The following is a 14,764-nucleotide window of genomic DNA, read 5'->3' as shown; positions in this document are numbered from 1 at the left end:
AGATAAGTACACGAGAGTATACCGAGAGATAAGTACACGAGAGTTCACTATACTAATCTTTCTACTTTTTAGTATGTAGAAATTGACTACAATAGAAAGTTGTTTAAAATAAGTAAAAGCCACCCACCTGAAGATTTTAGGAGAAGAAAATTTTCAGAAGATATTCATTCCTGGCACCAGGCCACAAATCTTGAGAACTCTGCCTCTATATAAGTCCACTGACTCAACCTATTATGTACCAGGCTTTATCCATAAACTCTTACTGCTGGGCTCTGAATGTAACTTTTGACTCTGTCTTTCATCCATTGCCCAGAAATATAGATCTACTTTCCCACTTTTGTAAATACTAATTTTTCAATGTAGAATGTATTAGCAGATAAAAGGCACACTTTCTATAATTTTAGAAAAGGAATTACTACTAAAATTCAATGTTTTCATTAAGTCCATGTACTTATAACTATTTAAAACTTTTTCCCCAAATACCTCTTGACAGAGTTCACCTTAGTCTAACATACCTATATTCTCATTTCATCTTCTACAGTTCAAAACTGCTCAGAGGAAAAAATACTCCAATTAATTATTTTTAAGTGAGTTATTATACACGGTGCATCAACTATAACAATGTATTTTCTACAATTCTTGACCATATTATCTCATTATTCTCTTTACGAGTACTATTTCTCTGAAATTTAGCTTACTTTTAAGGCAAAATTCTTACATCTTACCAAATTTTACCAAAGTTGAAATATTAAAAATAAATGAGTTAAATAAAAACTTGCTCTAAAAACCACCAATTACTATTCTCTTTAAACATACCTCATAGGAAATTACCCAAGAATTCATCTTTCAGACAAAGGTTTAGTAAAATCCAATGAAACCATTGTAACAGCTTACATTTAAAACACATATATTGTAAATGCATATTTAAATTTCAAAAACATACACAAAAATAGAAAGCCCTTCTGACTTTCTATGACTCCATGAAGATAAAAACCTATGTAAACATATTTTAAAATATATTGCTTACCAAGATGAAAACACATATTAAAGACTATCCTACCATATATCTAATTAGACACCTGAAACATTAATATTACACGCCTAAAATCCATTTAACTTACAGAAATATAACTTCAGTGGTTTGCTGAAGTGCATGTGTTTTCTAATCAAGTCAATTTCTAGATCATAGAAAACAAACTAAAGAAATTTTTCTTACCAAGAGCACTATATCATCATTCTCCCAAATGCTGATATTAGCAGAGCTTTCAAAAGCTGCCTCTTAACAATAAAAATAAAATAAACCAAGCATAAAAATCCATTCAAATGAGAACCTTCTGCCAAATATTTGTTTTGGTTCTTTTTGAACTGCTTTCAAAACCATTAAGACATTAAAATTTAGGATTTTTTAATTCCCCAATTTTAAATAGGTTTTCAGAAGATATACCCTTCCGCTAAGTGCTTGCCACTGGTAGAGCTCCTATTTTGTGAATAAATCACATCCAGCTAGCACACTGAAGTCCCAATTCCAAAGCGCATGCCTGAGCCTTGATGTTATCTGAAGAGCAAGAAGCTTATAGGCTATTGTGCTTAACCAAACCCTTCCTTGCATTTACAATGAACTTGATTTTTTTGTCTGAGTAAAAACAGCAGCACAGGACAAAGTGAAACTATCAGGAACAAATCTAATTCTAATTTTTGAAAGTTTACCTTTTTTTTCCACATTATATAATTACTAAGAACCATTTAAAGTATAGTCTTTAATCTAGGATAAGAGTTAGTCAGATCTCATTTCCTAAAACAAGATGAGCTGGCCTCAACAGAACAGAAATCCCCTAAGCCATCTTTGCTTCAAACCTGAGTTTCTCATGAGCTCTAACAAGAGTATTTCAATGGTCTGTGTGTGGAGGGTTTTCTTCGAGGATATTCTATGTATGCACCTCGAATTTCAAAGTAGGTAATTTCACAAGGTGATTTCAGAGAATGACCTGTAACTCAAGTAAAACTTCAAGCAATGCAATTATGAATAATACATTTTTAATTTAACTTTTTACTTCAGTATTTGCCAATTTCAGCAAGATTGAAGTAAAAAACTAAAATTAAAAATGTATTACTGAAAATTCACAAAACTAAGTAATTATAAAAGAAACCCTCAAACAATTTTTTTATGTTTGTAATACACACTTCTGGAGTTCTAAAAATTAAAACTGCCCTAAGACTTTTGGGCCACCTTGTATGGCTGAAGGACAAAGGGCATCACCCCACTTTGTTTTGTAGTTCTAGATTTTTACCCGAGAATTAAACATACCTACCCACATTAAATAAAGATTTGATAAACCCATCTTTAAGGAGCACTCAGTAAAGGGCGTTTTAAAGATCCTGAAGCACAAACAGCACAGCCAGCATCCTGACTATTATTTCGTTGTCAAATCTGCAGCATTCAAAGCAACTAAGATGACCTTCTGCAATTCAAAAGCATTTCTACCTTTACAACTGAAATAAAAAGAGCCCTAACACATAGAAAATCCTAACTCTACTCACTGAACAACCTCAATTTTAATATCGACACACAATTGTGTAAAAAGAATGAAAAAGAAAAATCTCAATCTCTCAACTACAGTAACTAAACTGTGACAAAACTTTGAGGGCAAAACTTAACACTTCAAGTCAGCTCCTAACAATAAGAATGACATAATATAATTTAATGAATACATGGAAATTTTACAAGGATCCCAGCTAAATTTTAACAAAGCTCTACTGAATACCCATTTTATCACTTCCCATCTTAAACTTTCTCTTATAATACATGCTTTTGTTTCTGTGTTTAGGCTTAAGGAAGACCATTGTATCCAATATACACCGAACCAGACTGTATTTACATTTGTGAAGTGCAGTCTTTGTATAATTTTACCTTTTTGTATGTTACAAAAATATGATAGATGTAACAAAATAAGTTATAATTAGGAAAGATAATGTAATTATCTTAGGATCAACAGTAAGAAAATTAAGTTATAACTGACCCTGCATTATAGAATACTTGCACACATTTTTATCACTTTTATTATATACATTATTTAAAGAAAGAAATCAACCCTCTTATTCAGAGAAACTCCATGTGGTAAAACTGTCATCATCAGACAAAAATGTGGCTTTGACTATTACAATCAACCATACAGTAGTTAATTAGTAAAAAATGGGAAAAGGTACCCTAAGACTGACAAATTGCATCTTTTTTTATTTTCTCTTTATAAGAAAGGAATTGTATTAAAAATCATTTACATACAACAAAATAAACAGTTTGCATTTTTTAAATATTTACTTATATGAATGACAGATTTCCTTTCATTCATGAACGCTACTTTGATCTTAAAACTTTTATACTTCCACTTAAATATTCCTCATGTATGTCACTTTTCAAAATTCCATATTCAAGGACTGAGAGTTGTGAAAGTGTTGTAAATTGCTGGATTGATTTCAAAATCTCACCACCTATTATGAAAAAGGCTGCAGCAGGCAACAGAAAATAGCGGACAGGATCGCTGTGTTTAAGACCAGTCCTACAGACTGAATATTCAAAACTGGCAGAACCAAAAAGGCCTAGAAAGAAAACTGGCACCTACCCCTAAATTAATCAAAAGCCAAATATATCAATAAATTGGTGACAGTGGCTATCAGTGGTGACAGTGTGTTGGGATGGCAGGGGGGAGAAACTTTAGTACTTGCTGAATGCTTCTGCCACTTAACATGCAATACTTTAAAATAGTTGAAGAAAGAAAGGAAAGGAAGGAGGAAGGCTGAGAGTCTGTATAAACTCCTAACTCTACAACACACTGCGAGCCTTGGGTCTCAAATTGCAGGAAGCTCGAAAGCACTTCACGGTGCCCTATCAGACCAGCTCTTTGCTTGGACTTCACTCTTAAATTATTTTACCCCAGGCAAGATAAAGTAGTCATTCTGAGGGCTCCCTTTTTTTTTTTTTAAGATTGGCACCTGAGCTAACAACTGTTGCCAATCTTTATTTTTTTCCTTTCTTTCTGCTTTTTCTCCCCAAATCCCCCCAGTACATAGTTGTATACTTTAGTTGTGGGTCCTTCTAGTTGTGGCATGTGGGACGACGCCTCAGCATGGCCTGATGAGTGGTGCCGTGTCCTTGCCCAGGATCTGAACCAGCGAAACCCTGGGCCGCCGCAGCGGAGCGTGCGAACTTAACCTCTCGGCCACGGGACCAGCCCTTGAGGGCTCCTTTGACAAGCACATTTCTACTAAGCTGCAGCTGATCATATTTATTTTTGTATCTCCTCCACAGCTTGGCTCCACTGAGGAAAAGTACTAGCCAGAGACACAGCCTAAGTACAGCAAATTTTAAACTGTTGTACCAACCTAACTCATCGGTAAGCATTAAGTGACCACATATGCCACGTTTATTATTACTACATTAGGAACAGTAGGAGATAGACAACTTTACCCGAAAACACACACAAAAGAATAACCAAATTAAAAGAACAGAGAACTCAAGAGTCAGTTTTAACTTGTCCTTAAATGACAATTAATTCAACATGAACTATTTTGCAAGTTCCTTCAGCTGTTCTGGTTTCAACTTCTTCTCCACTAAAATGAGGCAGTTGTAATAATTCATATGAAACATTCCACCCATGAAAGTCTTTGACCTACAAAAATACTACCTTGCTTGTAGCCTGCTGCTGTACTCTTTCACCACTAAGCGGCGTTCCAACATTAGCAAGGGAAGAGGCTGGCAGTTTCACAAGCCTTGATAGAGCAGCTGCTGATCAAGAGTGACGAAAGATGAGAAGTTATATATAAGATTTTACTTTTGTACCTCCAGAGATACTAACACGGGAAAGTAATAGTTGCCTATACAATTGTCTCTGTTTCATGTGTCTCAATGGAAAAATATGACATGCAAAAAAAACCACAAAACAAAAGATAATGGGGTGGGGATAAGGCAGGCATATTATTACTCCCTTTATAAAGATTACTCCCAAAATCACAATTGTGTGAAAGTAGAATTTAGGCATCTAACAATGTCGTGGAGCAGGGGAGGGGAGAACAGTAACAGTTAAAGAGCATGTGAACCTATTAGAGAACAAGCTGAGGTAAAGTGTAAGATTATGTACTTAAACATTACTTACCCATTAAACTGGCCAAAACAAAAGACAAGGAGCAACTCCTACACACCACTGTTAAGAGTGAATCTGCACCACCTTTTTGGAAAACCAACTGACAGTATACTAAAGTTTGAAACCCCCACATACTGTGATCAAACAATCCCGATTAGAAATCCATGTCATATGTACCTGTACATGAATGTTACTATTAACGGTTTCTTCCCATTCGTCCGTATTGTTAGACTTAAGAAATTTAGAATAAAAATGCTGTGTTTTAATTTGGGAGTGAGAGTGGGTACTTACAGGCAAAAAAACCTAACTGAAACAAGTAAGAGTATTTTAAAACAATCACAAAAGATATTGTGTGACATGGGCATTTAACAATAGGAATTGACAGATCAGAGTTCTAATTAACAGCTTGCATAAACAAGTCAAATTGACAAGTGAGCCTAAAACTCCAAACTAAAAGTTACACTTTTAAGCTCAGAGGCAAAGTAAGGGGTTTGTTAAGTAATATATAAATGAATGTTTCTTCCATTTTAATGCAAATTAGTGACTATTTCTTCTAAACTGTAATGCTGTTAAATCAAATCCCCAATAACTTGTTTTGTTATTTCAATCAGTAATTTAAAAGATGTTCTATGAAATCTAAACACTCCTGAATTCTGACTCATATTTTCCACATTTTAGCAGAGCTAAACTCGGGGTGCAGGTAGGATGAAACCTCACTGTTGCAAATGGTAGGTGACTGTCGTGATGTGGTGGTCACTGCAGGCACATGCTCAAAGCTGGTCTCAACTGGTCATAGGACTGTCATTTCAGTTGAGTCAAGTGCATAGTTGGTAGTACGAGGTGAGTTTTAAATTGTTGATTAAAAGCACTCAAAAAGATTACACTGTAGCTCCACGTTGAAACAAAAAGTAATAGTGTGCACAGAAAGGTTCCAAAATAGAGCAGCAAAGTGCAGAGGACGAGCTAGGATAAGAACCGGGTGGGGGCGGGGGGAGAATGCAGAAGGAAAAAAGAGAAAAACAGAAGAAAACCTTCCAGAGAATGAGATTTTTAAGTCTTCAGTATGTTAAAGACTTACACATAGACCCCAGAAATGTTCATTTTTCTCGTTAACAGCAAATCCAAAAATAATTTTTCTTCATTTACTCAACATGGTTCAGTTCAAGATTATTGCATTACATTTACAAGAAAGCAAAATTAGTTTTATTCATGATCTATACTACAGTATGGTTCACATTTCATTCTTGCAGACATTATGAAGACTCAGCCAAAAACCAACACAAAATCTCTAAGAAACTATTCTGCATAGAAAGTACCATCCGGCAAGTCTACAATTACAACTGATAGGCACTTGATCAGCTTTTTAAAATTACATCAATTTGTCTTTTTCCGCTTTACTCCTTTTTCCCAATTTGAAACTTACCCATGTTGACTCAGCATAGAAAGAAAGTACAAAGCCTTTAACATCTGCATTCAACAAATATTTCAAAAAGACAGCACTGTAAACTGCTTGTGAAGAGGATAATGGCCTTACTCATGGTACAGTCATCATAGAAATCTGAACTTTCTCATTTCCTATGGTCATTCTGTAATCCACTATTCAGGATTTCTTTTTAAAAAGTCAACGTATTTGGGAACTGTGCCAACCACAATAATAATACCAATCAGAAAAATTGACATTTGTAGAGGCATTTTTAGTTTACAAAACTCTTTTACAGGCATTATCTACATTACTTACCATTTTTCAATCAATATTATCTTTTAAAAAAAAGAAAAAAATAACCTTCAGTTAGCCAAGATTAACATTTTTCACTTTGCCTAGAAAGGCAAGCATGGGGTGACTTTATATCAAAAAGGCTTACCAACAAATTTAAGAATGACATGCAGATTGCACCATCTTTCAAGGGTCTATTTTTCAAAAATTCATTTGAAAGCCAAATGTACTGGAAATACATTCTTTCATAAGGAAAATAGTGACTAGGTTCCCAAAATGGCCCACAAAGGACCTTTCTACCTCCCACAGTTCTGCTGAACTGTACTTCACATTATGCTAGCCTGGGTGGTGGGGCAGGTAGCCAGGTTAACAAGCTTCTACTTCCTCTGCCCACTTCTTAATTATTAATATTCCCCAAGTCTCTGCTTCCTCTGCCCATTTCTGAGTTATTACTATTCTCCAGCTTCTCTCTTTGTAAGAACATCACCAAGGGCCAAGGGTGGCACTCCTGGCCCCTCTGTCTACAGTGGCAACCACCAGTCAGTATTTTCAGCGCTGATCTCTCACAGGTTCCAGACCCACGGATTCAAACATCTCCTATACATGTTTGCAGACAACTAAAATTCAATAGGTACATTTTATCTTTCTTCCAAAATGAATATGATTTGCCTAAAAAGCCATAGGAATCTGGAAGTCATCCTAGGCTCCATGCTGTCACACGTCTTCTATATAAAACTGGGCACTAAGTCTGCCCGCTTCTACCTCTCTCAGATTCACCTCACCATGCCCCGTCTCCCTTGGCATTGCCTCAACTCAGGTCTGTATCCCCTCTCTAGTCTCCCTCATTCAAATCAATATACAAATCACACATGATCATCTCTCTCTCTGCTTAAAATTTCAATAGCTTCCTATTGTCTGCAGCAGCATTTCCCAAACTGGTAAAAGAGTCCCTCCAAAATAAAATTTTAAGGAAGGCATCCCTTGCTCCTATAAATTGAAGAAAAATACTGGATTAAACAAAGGTGAGCAGTCCTTTCACTAGCAAGACTTTGAAAAGTCTTACAATGCACAACACTATGTGTTTCCCTACAGCGGGGAATTGAGGTAGAAGAGAGGCCCAGCTGGGCTCCAAGGACAAAGGCACAATTGACCAGAAGATGTAAAGTCCTTCAGAACCTGACCTTGCCTAGCTGTCAACACCATCTGTCGTCCACCAATGGTTATGATTCACCCCTTACCAACTTTACATCCCACCAACACAGAACAAAATTTGCAGGTCGTCAAAGAGCCCTACTGTTTCCTGACTCCATTCCTTTATTATATGTTGTTCCTTCTGCCAAGAATGCCCTTCCCTAACTTAGTCTGGCTGAAGAGCTGCTACTAGTCCTGCCAGACCCTAGCAAAGCATCTTCTCTACTAAGCTTTGATTGTCCCTTTCACCTCCCAGCAGAGGACTTCTCCCGCCTTTGCCCCTCCTCTGTCCATGTCAGAGCGCTTGTCCCCCAATATTGGACTTACAAACTAAAAACCTTAAAGGTTGGGAAACAGGCCAGCATCCAGAAATGGAGCTGAATAAATGAGACAGGGAAAGACGGGGGGTGTGAGGAAGAGGTAAAATCTTTCCTCTTTTCCCGTGCAAAAGCTCCCACATCTCACCCCTATGCCCCTTTCCTGACACGCCCAATACCCTCTCTCCAGGATCCTTAGTGACCTCACGTAACCCTATACAACCCCCACCACAGCACTATGCTCTTCAGTATCAACTGCTTCCTCTTCCTCTTAATCAAGGGTCTTTCTGTTCAGAAGTTAATACATAAATGAGTTATAGCTTCTCAAAGCTGATAAATCTCTAAGCAACAAAATTTTAAAAAAAGAAGTATGGAGGAGATGTGGGGAGCAGGCACTGCAGATCTACCACCCAGAGAGGCTGGTCCCTCTAAGTTGGAGATTCTTCCTGACTGCCTTACATGAAGAGGTCCCACTTCTTCACTTCATCCACTCCTGCACAGGAGCAGCAGTGGGCACCACTGACAGAGAGAGATGGAGCTGATGCTCCCGCAATCCTATGAATCGCCCATTCTTCCTGGACTGAAAAGCTTTGTTTATCTGTTTTAGAGACCATTTACGGTCAATTTTTCATTATTATGGACAGACAGTCTCACCAACATGTTCACCAATGAACTTAAAACAGTGCCTGTATCCTAGCCAAGCAGTATCTTGAAATCTAACCCCAGACTGTTGCTTTATTTAAGAAAAGGCAAATTAATCAAGAAAACCAAGATGTTGCCCAAGTATCCTAATATTTCAAAATAAACCTGTAAATATTAAATTAGGATTCTAACAAGAATCATTATGGTTTATCACCATTTCTGATTTCACAAAAAGTCATTTGTTTGAATATCATTATCTACATGTGCCAAAGGCCAAAGATTACAAAGACAAAATTTCTCACCTCAAGGAGCCAAGTCTAGCGGGCTAGAGAGTAAGTAAGCAAATACACATCACACAAATGGCTGAGTACTGCAATCAAGCAGGTAGCATGGGAGCAACGGCAGCAGGGAGAGGAGCAGGGGAGGGGGAGGAGGGCAAAGGACGGAGAAGACTTCAGAGAAGAACTGTCCTTGACCTAAGACCTGAAGGGTGTGAAATCCATCACAAACAGGCAGTAAAAAGAGGGGAAATAACAGAGGGATGGAATCCAAACAAAGAAATTACCATAAGCAAAAGTACTAAGGTGAGAAATCCTAGAAAAGGTCACGAATACAAGTTACTCAAACTGGCTGGAGCAAAGGGTGGTCTCTGGGGAATGGCTGGAAATGGAGCTTAAAAAGATGGACAGGATCAGATTTTGATGAAGGGGCTTGATTGACATATTAAAGATATGGATTAACTTGTACATGATGGAGTTTCTGAAAACTTTTCAGCTGAAGTGTGACCCAAGGCTACATCAAAGGGTCACATTCCCAAAGGATACAATGTGAACAGTGTCCTCTGGACTTGGGCAATGCAGCAGCACTGGGTTCACCTGCCACACTGTTCACCTCTAAGACGGCAGAACTCATTCATCAACGTACACCCAGCACCTAGCCCTGTGCTCGGCACACACAGGAACCAAAAAAAGTACTGAATAGTTAAATGAGCTAACATAATCCTGAGGGCATAACCAAGAGGCCCTAACCAAGCCTCCTTCCTTACTGCCTATAAATCACATCTCATGCATGACAATAATTGGTAGACGCCACGACTTTTCAGGGAGCACAAGGAAGGGTTATTCACTATGGGCTGCATCAGAGACGAGAAAGGATTGAGGGGAAAGACACATTAAGATGCTTCTGAAACTGACTAGATTAAACCATTTATTCTATTCCTCTTCTCACCAAAAACTGAAGAGAAAACAACCATGGCTTAGCTCAAAATTACTCACCAACTAACTCTAAGGCAGTGATAACTATAAAAAGTATATTTTCACATCAAAAGGACTTGTGAAATAAAAATCTACTTAAGAATTGGCTGGGTTAGTCCAGTCTTTCAAATAATTAAGTGCTCCAAACAAAATTAAGCTACTTGCCTGTAGTACTTTAAATTTTACTTAGTAAACTGAATTATATTATTATAATTGGCAAAATTCTTTCTTTGATGCTTGGGAAAATAATAAGGAGAAAAATTCTTAAGAGAAATGTTAGGAAATCATGAACAAAAATAAATTATAAACGAGCTTAGAAAACTGATGGCTTAAGAAGCAAAGGTATAATCTAGAGCTGGAAGAAAAACCTCTGGAGTATGAAGAGCTCGTGGCTCATATTAAAGAAATCAGTCCAAAGGCCACAGAAGGAAAATAAAATTTCAAGTCTTCTTTCTAAAGAAAAGATGTAGACAAATTTCACTAATCAGTATTTCTAAATGAAAACAAGGTATGTAAAAACACAATTAAACATATTTTTTAATTTTATAAGGTGGCCAGGGAGAAAACCAACAAGTAATAACATAGAGTATGTGGGGAAAAAAAGAAACCACATACATACCCAGAGACACAAAGAAAAGACAAAAATATACATAAAATGTACATTAGAGATACATGAGATTAACACCTTGAGGTTTTTAGGATGTTATTACCAAAGATGAAAAATCGGGGTATTTTTGTTATGAAGAGCCTGCATATAATACTATGTCATTACCACCTGCTGCCCCACTTTAAAAAAGAGCAGTCCTCAGTCACGGCCCCCCACACACACTCACGCCACACTCTCATGACACTCACTCAATCACTCCCTCACTCACCCACACACACGACTTGTTTTGAATATGTTACCTGTTATTAAACTAAAAAATAATAGTAAGTTCCCATTTACTCTTGCCCTCACAATTCCCTAAGGCAGGTTTTATTACCTCCATTCGGCAAAAGAAAAAACTGAAAAAGGTTAAATGACTTGACCCAGACCACATAGCTGGTAAGTGATAAGGCTGGAATTCAAAACCACTCTGTCCACGGCTCTGAAGCACACGTTTTAAGCAATCCACTATGCCCTCTCCCAGGGCGTGACTGTTAAATCTTTAGCAACCATAACGGTTTTTAAAGACTGATATTTTCTTACTGTGCTATCCACAGAGTGACGTTTAAGTTTAGATACTTTCAGTTTCATGGAAACCCACTTATACAGTTCTTTTAAAATAACGCAGATCTTGCTAGAAGTAAGGAAGACATTAACTACTAACACTGACAAGTCGCTGAGTTATCTACTCAGAATTTTACAAAGTACCAACAGTCTTCCAATATTCCCAACTTTATTACTCAGCCCTTTAATTATGCTAGTTCTTCATGTGGTACAAACACCCAGTACAACCTAAGAAGACAGCAGATTTTAATAAATATCTAATTTCTCTCTCCATTATTCACACTGTGGAGTCACACCATATAAGCATTTAATTACACTCATTCAACTATCTGTGCCGCAAGAAAAAAAGAAAAACAATAGAGAAAAATATTTCAAATAATGGGGGCAAGAAGCCTGCCTTCATATCCTTGTGTCAGCGGGAGAATGCCGTGGGGACTATGAATCTGCCGTCCTCGGTCAATCTGAAGTCCCATTCACCTGTCAAAAGGGACCTCATATACCCAATTATGATCCCAGCTCACCAAAAATGTAACCCATCCTAATAGCTGGAGGAAACACTGGCTGTTGGAACTGAAAGACAATGTCAGTTAACCAATTTTCAAACTTGTGCCTTCCTAAAGGACTTTTTCAAGAGTAATTTTGACTACATAAGATTTTTACTGTAAATGAGAATTTAGACCCAAAGCCCCCAAATAAAAGGTGATTTCACTTTTTTCAGCTCGTTAGATCTGAAAGAATTAGGAACCAAAACACTCATCTTTTATATCAAAATAAGTTAACATTATTTTTCATCCTATTTCACAAATGGGAAAAAAACAGAGCAAGAGGGATGCTGTAAAGAAGCCACGCTAGACAGTTATGTGGAACTATTCCATGACTTATTTTAAAATAAGCTAAAAATGTAATCGAAGTCTGTCAAGTAATCAAAAGCAACCCTTAAAAGCTGGTTCTCAGTAGGAAAAAACACCCACCACACTGAGTTTTGACATGTGCCATTACTACAGGGTACAAAAGAAAAGGCAAGAGTGGAACGAATACCCAGCAAGATGAAGCTTCCAAGGCCAGACCCCTCACTAGCGTGTCATCACTCACCACTCCAGACACAAGGCTCCTTTCCTACAAAAAGATGGGACTAGTCTATGGCCCATCGATGACCATCTAGCATCATTATTTTCCAATCTCAATGTCCAACTCACAAATTCCTTTTGGAAGAAGATAAGAAAAACTAAATAAAAAAGGAGTCAATCAATCCAGCTTGCTATCACTGCGGTAGAACTCTCTCTTGTATCAACACTCAACAGTTATACATATTTTTATTCAAAATTTCTGAGAGATTTTACAGACAGCAGCCAGTTCCAAATCATGTAATCAGGAAATCTACAGTTAACTCATTTTTCCCAGAAATTAATTTCTTACCTAACCTAGTATCTAAGTGTCAAAAGATCATTTAAAAGCAAGATCCACAGGGAGTGAGTCAACAAAAGAAAGAAACAAATTTTGATTAAGCTATTAATTTCTCTACTCTCAAAATTTGACAATCATCAGAAGTTAAGTAAGACTAACAATTATTTCCTTGCTTCTGGCATGTTTCCTGGACTAGTTAAGTGAGTTACTTACAGAAATGGTTTTGATGACTACACATTTACTCTCTCCAAAGGCCAGTTAGCTTCATTTCACACACACTATGTTCCAAAACCAAAGACTAACTCCCCTCAGCTATCTCTTGGATCCAGATTTGACCAGATGAGCTTTAGGGCCCAAGCAGACCAAATTCCAACATTTGTTCCAGTGATCTATCAGGTAGATGTCAGACACCAGGTTATCTTCTTTCAGCATACCGCTGTGAATTGTTTTAAGAGTTTTAAGAATGTTATCTTGAATAAGTGATAAGCTGCTAACTCCTATTCAACCTATGGTCCATTCTCAAGGTCTCTCACTTGTACTTACATAGTTAGTTTACATTACCAAGTATACCAGTGAACAGAATCCGGCTTTAGATAAACCAAGTAACCAAGAGCTTTTGAAATTCTAATTCTGTCTTCCAAGATTTTAAAAATTACAATCTCCTCATAGTCATTCACAAGTATAAAGTTATTATTTCCATCGTCTCCCAGACCACTGGGAGAAAATATAGGATAAAGACAAAGTTTCACAGGATGTCCCCATATCACTGATCACAGCCCATCTCCTGGGACTGCTACTAATCTTAGGAATAAACTATATTCACATTTAAAACCTTATACTCACAGTGGCTACAAAACCCCCATGCTCTACAAGCACAGCTTGATTCAGTACATGAAAGGGAAGGGGAAGGAAATATTTATTACACGCCAGGAAGAGTACCACTTTCTTTACATATGTTCTCAGCTAAGTATTAGTATTCTTTGTTAATGAAAAAAAAAAGATGATGATGATGAGTAGGGAGGTTAAACAACTTACAGTACAAGAGACCTGGAAGACAGCCAGAATCCTAGCTCTGTTACTGTTTGTGACAAGAGGTTTCTATTTCTAGGTTTACCACATTAGCTGAATGTGACTTTGACCACTTAACATCTCTGAACCTCAGTTTTCTCATCTGTAAAATGGGGTTTAAATGAGATAATTCACGTCAAGGGTTTAATTCAAAGTCTAGTATACAGTAAGCTTACTCAGTAACTATTAGCAACGGTCAAAGTGAAACAGTTAGTTAAGAAAGTCAGAAATGATTCCCAAGTCCATGTTTTTTCTAATACAATATGCCATAACTGCCAACACACACTTATTATCCACGTAAGAATCCATACTTGAAATATGACATAGACGGAAAACGTGTTACCAAAATGAGATAACTATTAAGGGCTAACTAAACCAACAGAAGTATTTTAGCTCTAATATCTAATAAGCAGAACCAAGTAGAAAACTCATCAGACGGAACTGTTTAGACATTCAGACTTATATAGCTTTGTTCTAACTACTATGAAACTATTTTTCTACCTGCGGTATTGGCCCCTCCCTCCTGCCCATTTCTCTGCCAACTGCTGGGCCTAAACTGCAGTTTAACGGCTTTTTCCACCCTTGCTTTTACTATTATCAGAAATAATAAGAGAACAGATGCTAGCAGCTCCACCATCAACTTTCTCCCAGAGGCCCCCTCATGCCTTGGCAGCTTGCACTCCAGCAATGGCTGTCCCTCCTGGTCCTCCCTGACCCTATTCAGCCCCAATGGCTCCTGATCTTCTTTTTCCATCACCTATCAGGGTCTTTTCAAGCCACACCAGCTCACTTGATAAGGGTACAGGGCTGGGACCAGGCCAATCCAACTC

General features: G+C 37.4%; 1 protein-coding gene across 8 annotated transcripts in view; it reads right to left on the bottom strand.

The window, feature by feature from the left end:
• Nucleotides 1-14,764, bottom strand: part of ATP13A3 (ATPase 13A3) — an 81,532-nt gene that overhangs the window by 63,176 nt on the left and 3,592 nt on the right. The window contains exon 1 of one of the 8 annotated variants that reach the window (XM_070509159.1): nt 1,217-1,356. The exons of the other annotated variants lie outside the window; for them this stretch is intronic. The gene's annotated coding sequence lies outside the window, so the exon portion shown is untranslated. Of the gene's footprint in view, nt 1-1,216; nt 1,357-14,764 lie in introns of those variants that run through there. 8 annotated transcript variants of the gene reach the window in all.

Source organism: Equus asinus, chromosome 5, assembly GCF_041296235.1.
Source record: "Equus asinus isolate D_3611 breed Donkey chromosome 5, EquAss-T2T_v2, whole genome shotgun sequence".
NCBI classification, from domain to species: Eukaryota; Metazoa; Chordata; class Mammalia; order Perissodactyla; family Equidae; genus Equus; species Equus asinus.
The sequence above is the reverse complement of the archived record's forward strand: the minus strand, read 5'-3'. Positions and strand labels throughout refer to the sequence as shown.